The sequence below is a fragment of the Lactuca serriola genome, chromosome 1, assembly GCF_051521515.1.
Source record: "Lactuca serriola cultivar US96UC23 chromosome 1, Lser_US96UC23_V15, whole genome shotgun sequence".
NCBI lineage: Eukaryota > Viridiplantae > Streptophyta > Magnoliopsida > Asterales > Asteraceae > Lactuca > Lactuca serriola.
This window is the reverse complement of record NC_136408.1, coordinates 122,396,402-122,406,396: the sequence shown is the minus strand read 5'-3', so window position 1 is coordinate 122,406,396 and position 9,995 is coordinate 122,396,402.

Below are 9,995 nucleotides of genomic sequence, written 5' to 3'. Positions count from 1 at the left end.
GATTCATGGTTGGTTATAAACTAGTTTTATATTGATAAAATTATCAAAGTCTTCCGTTGATAAATCTCTTGTTTTTTAAACAAATTTTGGATAAATATCCAACAACTCCAAGGCAGTGGTACTTGAAGTTTGATAACCTTTTGCCAAGGAGTGGGCACAACAAATGTTAGATGGATCAGTGTTGTTACTCGAAGAAATTTAACTCCTCATACATTAATCTATTATTGTATGTTGATGACATGTTGATCGTTAGGTACGACATGCAGGAGATCAACAAGTTTAAGAAGCAGTTATCCAGAGAGTTTGAGATGAAGGGCTTAGGGGCTGCTAAACAGATATTAGGCATGAGCATAACTAAGAACAGAGTTATCAGTATACTAAAATTTTCACATGAAAAGAACATCAAGAATGTTTTAGAAAATTTCAGCATGGCAGATGCTAAAGCCAGAAGTACGCCTTGGGGTAGTCAGTTGAGACTATTAAAGAAGCAATCCCTAAAGAAAGAAGAAGACAAGGAACATATGGCTAAAGTTCCATATGTATCTGTAGTTGTTAGCTTAATGTATGCTATGGTATGCACCAGACCAAATATTGCGCATGTAGTGGGAGTTATGAGTAGGTTCATGTCAAATACAAGAATATAACATTGGGAGAGAGTAAAGTGGTTATTATGCTACTTGAGAGGAACAATTAAGGTTGTCCTATGTTTCAGAAGAAATGGGCGGTCTTAGAAGGGTTTGCCAATAAAAATTTAGGTGGATGTGTCGATTCAAGTAAAAGCACAACATGTTATGTGTTCACAATCAAAGGTATGACATTCAGTTGGATGTCTATGTTACAGAAGAGTGTTGCTCTCACAATTACAAAATCATAATATATGGCTATTACAAAAGCAAATAAAGAGCTTATATGGTTGAAGAACTTCATATCAGAACTTGGAATGCAACAGGAGGATTGTGTCCTGCATTCCGACAACCAGAGTGCAGTTTACTTGGCAAATAATCTGGTGTTTCAAAGTAGAACGAAACACATTCTGATGAGGTGCCATTTTGTTTGAGAGTTAATTAATGATGGAACTCTAAATCTTAAGAAAATCCTTGGAACGAAGAATCTAGTAGATATGTTCACCAAGGTGGTTACCACTGAGAAGTTAAAGCTTTGTATGGCTTCAACTAACCTTTTAGAAGTTTCAGGAAAGGGGTATGAGAGAGAAAGAGAGAGAAAGAGAGAGAGAGAGAGAGAGAGAGAGAGAGAGAGAGAGAGAGAAAGAGAGAGATAGAGGGAGAGAAATATTAAGGAATGTTCCAAGTAGATGGCAGAGAAATATTAAGTTGTTCAAGCCTCCAAGTGGGAGATTGTTAAGATTTATGGAGTCATGAACTAAATGACAACTTCCTTATAGTCCAAGGACTAAAAGTGCAACTTGACATGTTTCGTAGAATTTGTGAATGGCTGACACATATTTCTTCACTTCCATAAATACATGGTTGTTGTGTATCTATTGTTGATCTTAAAAATTCAAGTGTGGTTTTAATTCAGATAGAAAATTAGATAGTAAGGTAGTTTACTTTTGTGCAGAACTTTTTCGTTTGACAGCCAAAATACGAGTGAATATGGGTCAGATTAAATCGAACCACTTTAAATATTGTGTTAAGTTTTTATTTGCAGTTTTCAGTAGTTTTTTGTGAGTGTTACCGAAATCATTTATCATTTTGTCTAAATTCGCTTTACTTTTTTTGTTGCATTCCCAGTGGCGGAACATAGAAGGGGCTAAAGGGGGCCATGCCCCCTAATTTTTTATCTATTAAATAGCAATAACTAAAGATTCCGTGATAATATAAGTTAATATTCTAAGAAATTTATACATTGGCCCCTCACGTTTTTCTACTGAATATCAATAAGAAAAATTAAGTTTAAGATGTATAGAAAATCAAAAGCAGCCTTATGCCAGGAATAATTTGATTAGAAAGTAGGAAATTTAGAAAATAACCATACAAAAGTCGGAAACTTACAAAAGAGCTATATAAAAATACTATGAAATCAATTATTAACTTTTATCTTTAAATGAACAAACCCTAAAAAAACTATCACCTCCACTTGTTGTCGTGCAACTCATCGTCGTTATTGGATCGTATTGTAACTAGAAGTTGTTGGTTAGCTTTTCATTGATTTGAAATCATAACCCTTCCACACTCGTTCAAGTTACAACTCACCATACTTATTGCTCTCTCCTTTTTTCCGGTGCAGACGACTCTTCTCCGTCGGATCCTTATTCTCTCTTCTCCACAAGTCGCTGATGCCGGACCACCACTGCCTTCCTCTCCACCGAATCCATAGCACGAGTACACATTAATTTCCTCTCTGTCTCTCTTCATATCACTTAAACTATGAGTCTCTTACTTTACTAATCTCTCGTTTCTAGATACTTGATAACTATCACATTTATATATTTACTAGGCGAATGCCCACGCGTTGCACATAAACACTCATATAGTTGAAGTCTTTACAAATGTATGTTTTTTTAATTATAACAATAACGTTGTTGAATTTCATATAATAATTTGTATACTAAATTGATATAATATATTGATTATATCGAAATATATGATCATACATACATCTATTATAACTTCATAATCTCAATCGTTTAAATGACTTTTAACCGCGAGTTACACATGAATAAAATTAAATATAATATATGGTTTAATGTTATTTATAGTTCTTACTATTATTAATTAATTTTTTAAAATTTATTAATGTTTTAATTTCTATCATTATAATTATTCAAAACATCAAACATTATTTTTTGATTTTAAAGGTAACAATATATTCATTTATATAGAGTTATTTTAACTATTGTTATTGTAAGTTATTTTAAATTACTTATTTGGAAACTTTTAACGATTATAAAAATATCTTTAGGAAATATTTTAGTTAAATTGAGATTACAATTTAGTTTTTGCATTTATCAGTACAATTTATCACCTTCAACTATTTACAAAATATTTTTTGGTTTTTTTAGTGGAACTGCAATTTATATTTAAGTTGACATTGTAATGCGCAGAAACACCTATATATTTGAAGTCTTTACAAATATATGCTCTTTTTAAAATATAACAATAACATTGTTGTCAAATTTGATATAATAATTCGTATACAAAATTGATATAATATATTGATTATTTTGAATTATATATATATATATATATATATATATATATATTATAACTTAATAATCTCAATTGTTTGAATGACTTCTACCCAGGAGTTACACATGTATAAAATTAAATATAATATATGGTTTAATTTTATTTATAGTTGTTGTTATTGTTAAATAATTTATAAAAATTTATTTGATTAATGTTATAATTTCTATCATTATAATTATTTAAAACATCAAACAATATTTTTTGATTTTAAATGTAACAATATAATCATTTATATATAGTTATTTTTAACTATTGTTGTTTTAAGTTATTTTAAGCTAGTTATTTAAAAACTTTTAACGATTATAAAAATATTTTTAGGAAATATTTTAGTTTAATTGAGATTTCAATTTAGATTTTGCATTTATCACTGCAATTTATCACTTTTAACTATTTACAAAATATTCTTTGGTTTTTTAAGTGGAACTGAAATTTATATTTAAGTTGACATTGTAATGTTCTATTTAAGTTAACAATTTAAGTATTTTGTCTAAACTGTTCAAAGGTTGTAGCTTTAAACTGATAATGGTTTACATATAACAACATATTAAATCTAATAAATTAAATATAATATGTCAAAATTTAAAGACATTACTTTATATATAAAAGTAATGATATTATTTTAAAATTAAAATTTAGTTTATTTATGATTACACTTTAGCTTTGATATTTATTTAACCTTATTAACAAACTTATATTCATTATTAGAAATGCACTACAATTTATCACTTTTAACTATTTATAAAATATTCTTTGGGTTGTTTAAGTTAAACTAAAATTTATATTTAAGTTGACCTTGTAATGATATATTTAAATTAAATATTTAAGTATTTTTATACAAATTGTTCCAAAATTGTATTTTTAAAATCATAACGGATTACATCCAACCGTATATTAAAACTAATAAATTAAGTATAATATGTTAAAAGTTAAAAAACATAACTTTATTAGTAGAAGAAAAGATATTATTTTAATACTGACATTTAATTTATATATTATTACACTTTAGGTTTGATATTTATTTAACCTAATTAACCAAATTATGATTATTATTAGAAAGAAATTAAAAAGTCATGAGAGTTTCAAATGAATGTGGTGAAAGAAAAAATGCTTACTTTATAAGTATACTAGGGTTAACATCGTGCGTTGCGTAAGAATGCTTTTAAGTGGTTAAAATAATTATGGGAAAAAATAGAAATATGTTGAAATTTACGTTTTTAGTCATGATTTGGGCATTAACCGAATTATCAAATAATATAAAAATCCATCAACTTATATTATGATAGTATCTAATATAGTCAATACCTTATAAACTTTACTTTTACTTTTATAATATCCAATATATATTATAAGTTTCAGTATAACATTAATATAATCTATTTTTCTTATGCCCGATAATATTTGTTGGATAAAATAAGAAATAAGTTGTTTTGAATGAACTATTAATAAACAATGTTGAACTAATAAACTTTGTATTACACCAAAACATCCAAGGTTTCATATATGAACTTTCAAATATTAAATATTAAAATTAAGAATGAAGTCATACAAAATATATCATTATACATAAATGTCATCAAGTGTTTTAAAATAAGTCGATTAGTAAATATGATATTTAATTTTAATTACATATTTTGCAAGACGTACGTTTGACTTTATGTTGGTGTGCCGAGAATCTTCTTCCTTAATTTATACCTAAAAAATTAAGGTGAATAGGAATATAAAGTAGATATTACTAAGCATTAATATAAATAATTAAAAATGGTATGTGGATCTCCTACCACCGTTAAAAACAACATACCTCTCTAATGGTATCGATTCATATGTGAAATTGAAGTAGTCATTCTATGTACACTTTGTTTTCTAATTTCATAAACAAATATGAGTAACCAAACATAAATATCCTATCTTTATGTAGGAAAAACATTTTAGTTAACTAACAATTTAAATAATATAAGTTTAAGAGTTAGGAGTTTCAATACATTAATATTTTTATTAAACAATCAGTTAAGTAACACATGTTGAAAATTTTACAATCATTATTAAAAAACATTTGAAATATTAGATTTTAAATGAATTTTGGTTGAAGTGTTTTGACCTCTATTATAATATATATATATATATATATATATATATATATATATAGAGAGAGAGAGAGAGAGCGAGAGAGAGAGTGTGTGTGTGTGTGTGTGTATGAGTGAGAGATGAAAAGTATAACATATGTATGATTTTTAATTAATTATCTTTTCGAAGCGGTACAATTACAAAAAAAAACATATTTAAAATATTTAATTAAATATTTTCGACATCACCCTATATAACATATGATCAATATATTAATGAGTAAACCACAATATACAATAACTGTATTACAATAATCCAAAAACGAAGAAAATATAAAAACGAATTAGTATAACAAACTTACAAATTAAAAGCTCTAATATAATAGCATATCTCCAAAAGTCTATTTCAATAATTCAAAAACGAAGGAAATATAAAAACGAATTAGTATAACAAACTTACAAATTAAAAGCTATAATATAATAGCATATCTCCAAAAGTGGTTATAAGACCTCAACCCAACACAAAAACTTTTAAGTTTGTTTTGTTTTTGATATTTATATATGATTTGTATGAATGTTTTCCCAAAAAATTGGCCTTTTACAATAAACTTTTCACTAAATGCTAATTAAACATAATATAAGTTATAAAACTTTTGAGTGGTAAATCATAATTAAGAAAACTTTGAGTTGCATTTGTTAAAAAAAGGTGGTTTCAAATGAATGTGGTTTGAGGAATTTAAAAAATGGGTTTTCAAATGCATGAGATTCAAGAAAAAATGTTATCTTTATAAGTATATATGACTAGGCGAATGATCGCGCATTGTGTAGAAACACCTATATAGTTGAAATCTTTACAAATATATGTTGTTTTAATATAACGATAACGTTGTCGTTAAATTTGATATATTAATTTGTATACTAAATTGATATAATATATTGATTATTTTGAATTATATGATAATATATACATCTATTATAACCATATAATCTCAACCGTTTGAATGACTTCTACCCGCGAGTTAATCATGAATAAAATTAAATATAATGTATGGCTTGATGTTATTTATAGTTTTTGTTATTATTAATTAATTTCTAAAATTTATTTTCTTAACTTTTTAATTTTATCATTACAATTATTTTAAACATCAGACATTGTTTTTTTATTCTAAATGTAACAATATAATCATTTATATAGACTTATTTTAACTATTGTTATTGTAAGTTATTTGAAGTTATTTGTTTTCTTAACTTTTGGGTTGTTTAAGTTAAACTAAAATTTATATTTAAGTTGACCCTGTAATATTATATTTAAATTAATAATTTAAATATTTTATACATATTGTTCCAAAATTGTATCTTTAAAATGATAACGGTTCACATCCAATAATATATTAAAACTAATAAATTAAGTATAATATGTTAAAATTTAAAAAACATAAACTTTATAAGTAGAATTAAAGATATTATTTTAATACTGAAATTTAGTTTATATATGATTACAATTTAGGTTTGATATTAATTTAATCTTATTAACCAACTTATAATTATTATTAAAAAAAATTGAAAAGTAACGAGAGTTTCAAATGAATGTGGTAAAAATAAATATGTATGGGAGTTTTAAATAAATGTAATGAAATGAAAAATGATTCGTTTATAATATGGTATCATATGATAATGATATTATAAATTAGTCATAAATAAATATACACAAGGAACTAGTGAATGTATACGAGTAATAAAGGTGCAGTAAGTAGCGAATATGTAACGGTAATAAAGGTGCAGTAAGTACAACATAAACATAAAAAAGCTTTACACATAAAAGAAGTGGTATATATATATATATATATATATATATATATATATATATATATATATATATATATATATATATATATATATATATATATATATATATGTCGGGGTGGGTAAATAAAGTTAGATTCAATAAAGTTGGAGTAAGTACAATTTTGGATATCTAGAATTCATAATAATACATTATATATATATATATATATATATATATATATATATATATATATATATATATATATATATATATATATATATATGGGCTAGGTTATAATATGAATGACATTTATTGTGTAGACGTAAGGACGATTCTAGATCAATATATGAAAAAAAATGCATGATTATCATTTGAGGGTCTATGATATTAAAATGGAGTGACTTGTACCATATAATCTCACAAAATTAATTGTAAGGGTATTGTAGTCAATTAAACATTATTTGAAAAAATAAATTTTCGGATTTTAATGGATAATTAATTATCTTAATTTTGAATTTTATTTATTTAAAATTATTTCAATTTCAATTCTTACGTTATTTATAATCATGACCATTTTTAATTTGTCAGAATAACATTCTGTTAGAATGAAATTATCATTCTTTAAGAATGAGTTGAGTAGAATAACATAGTAAGTATAAAAAACAAACTGAAATACATAATAGGTATAAAAAATCTGTTTACACTTTTATGAGAAAGAATTTAAAATATAAATACAAACCGAAATACATAATTAGTATAAAAAATCTTAAAAGCTTGGTCGAAATTTTTGAAAAAAGGTTTTTCTCCATCTTTGTTTGTTTCCAACATATATGTAATCTAGCACCAAAACAAAGCTTCATTTATCAATAATAGTTTGTCACAACTGTAAAAAGAATAAGATGCATTCTATAAGAATTAATGTAAAAATTTTAAGTTGTAATTACAAAGAAACAACACAAACAGTAAAAGAATCAACCAATATATTTTTCTTGAGAATTTTAAATTCAGCGCGTTCTAAAAGATTAAAACTATAAATTGTGATAGAATATAATAGACACTAGTTGTGTCACACCCCCGAACCAGACGGCGGAAACGTCCGGGGCTGTCGTGACTCAATTGAATACCATCACAATGAATATGCATGAAACATAACATCATTCATCACCAACATTTGAATATTACAACTGATAATGTTTACATTTATTACATTGTTTCAAATCATTACATTTCCAAAAATTTAATTGTTCGGTTCATACATAAGTAAACTGCAACCGTCACTGAATATGTTTTCCTTTGGTTCACTGGTTCCCTGAGAACACAAGTATTTTGAAAAACGTCAACATATGAAATGTTGGTGAGTTCATAAGTAGTGTTTGAAATCCAATGTTTTGTATTGTTTGAAAACCACCAGAAAATCCGATATTTTCTGAAAAGAAAAGCTTTTGAAAATGTTGTGAAGATCCATAGGTATGCTTGTTTGTTTCTATACTTAAAAAAAATTGTTCGTAAGGTTGTATGCATTTTGAATCTGTATGTATTGAAAAACCCTAGGAAAACCCGATGTTTTCCTAATTTCTTGTATTACATGAAGTTACATTGAAACCATTGCATAGCGTATAGTGTCAGTCCCAGGCGACGTTGGATTATTTTTGAGCCTGATTAATTACTACAAACCCGCATTACACAAACGCCCAGTTTATAGCTATACTAACGATCCCGAAGGCGTCGTCCGTACTAATCACGTTATCCAATCACCCTGACTATGTGTAGTCCCACATCTGAAGAGAAAGAGGTCACGAAGACCCCGGTGACTCCATTAACCGGTTGGGGATAAAATGTACGAGGGGTCCCCGACCCGCCTCGCAAAATATGCAGACTCTTCTAGCAATACCAAGGACCCTTGGGGACCAGTGGTATACAAGCCATTGAAAGTCCCTCTACGTTGTGCCAAGTCGGTGAAACTCAACACTTCGTAGAAAATATGCGTCTTCGGGCCTTAAGATCAGGTCATTGGGCTAGCTAGGCCCAACAAGCAAGATTTTACACTTTTGGGGCCCGAAGATGGTGCGTAGACGTCTGTGCACACTCGTATGTAAGCTAAGTTCCCAAACGTTATTTGTATGAACCGTAGTGTTGTAGTGTTGTAGTGTTAGTAGTTGTAGATTTCTATTGGTTCGAGACCGAGCCAATTCGTTTAACAACGACTTTTGGTATTGTAACGTATTGTATTTCGTCGAAAGCCGCGGTGCCATTATTTGATCAATTTGTGTATATTGAATTAGCCTTGAAATTTTTCTGTTTTCACCCCCTCATTGTTTGTAAAATTTACATTTTCAACCCTTTTTATTAAATACTTCCCGGTTTGGTCCTTAAACTAATTTTCTTGACATTTTAACACCAAAAATTATTGAAATTAATATTTTTCCGCATATTTTTCATAGAAAACAGTTTAAGTCCCCAAAAATGCAGTTTTCTCGGTTTTAACCCTTCTTTTTCGCAATTTTTACAATTTTGGCCCAAATTGGAAAAATTTTGCAACTTTGGTCCTTTTTAAATTTGAAAAGCATTTTAAACCTTTGAAAAGGACTTGGATCACTTATGGTCCATTGTTTTACAGAAATTCACAGTTTTGGCCCTCCAAAAACAGAAAATTCGCATAATGGGCCTCATTGGGCCAAAAATGTCATTTTTAGCCCATTAAGCTTGGAATTTATATTTTTAATCCCCCTAAATGAGTATATTTCCAGAAATTGATTTATGGAAACTGTTTTGGCACACTTCATCCAGCAGAATTCGTGATATGCCAATTTAGACCCTTAATTTTGTATTTTTCACATTTTAGGCCCAAAATTTGAGTTTTTAACCCAAAGAAAATTGTTACTAAACCACTTAGCCATTTTTCTTGAAACACTTTGTATGTAGAAATGTATTTGAAGCTAA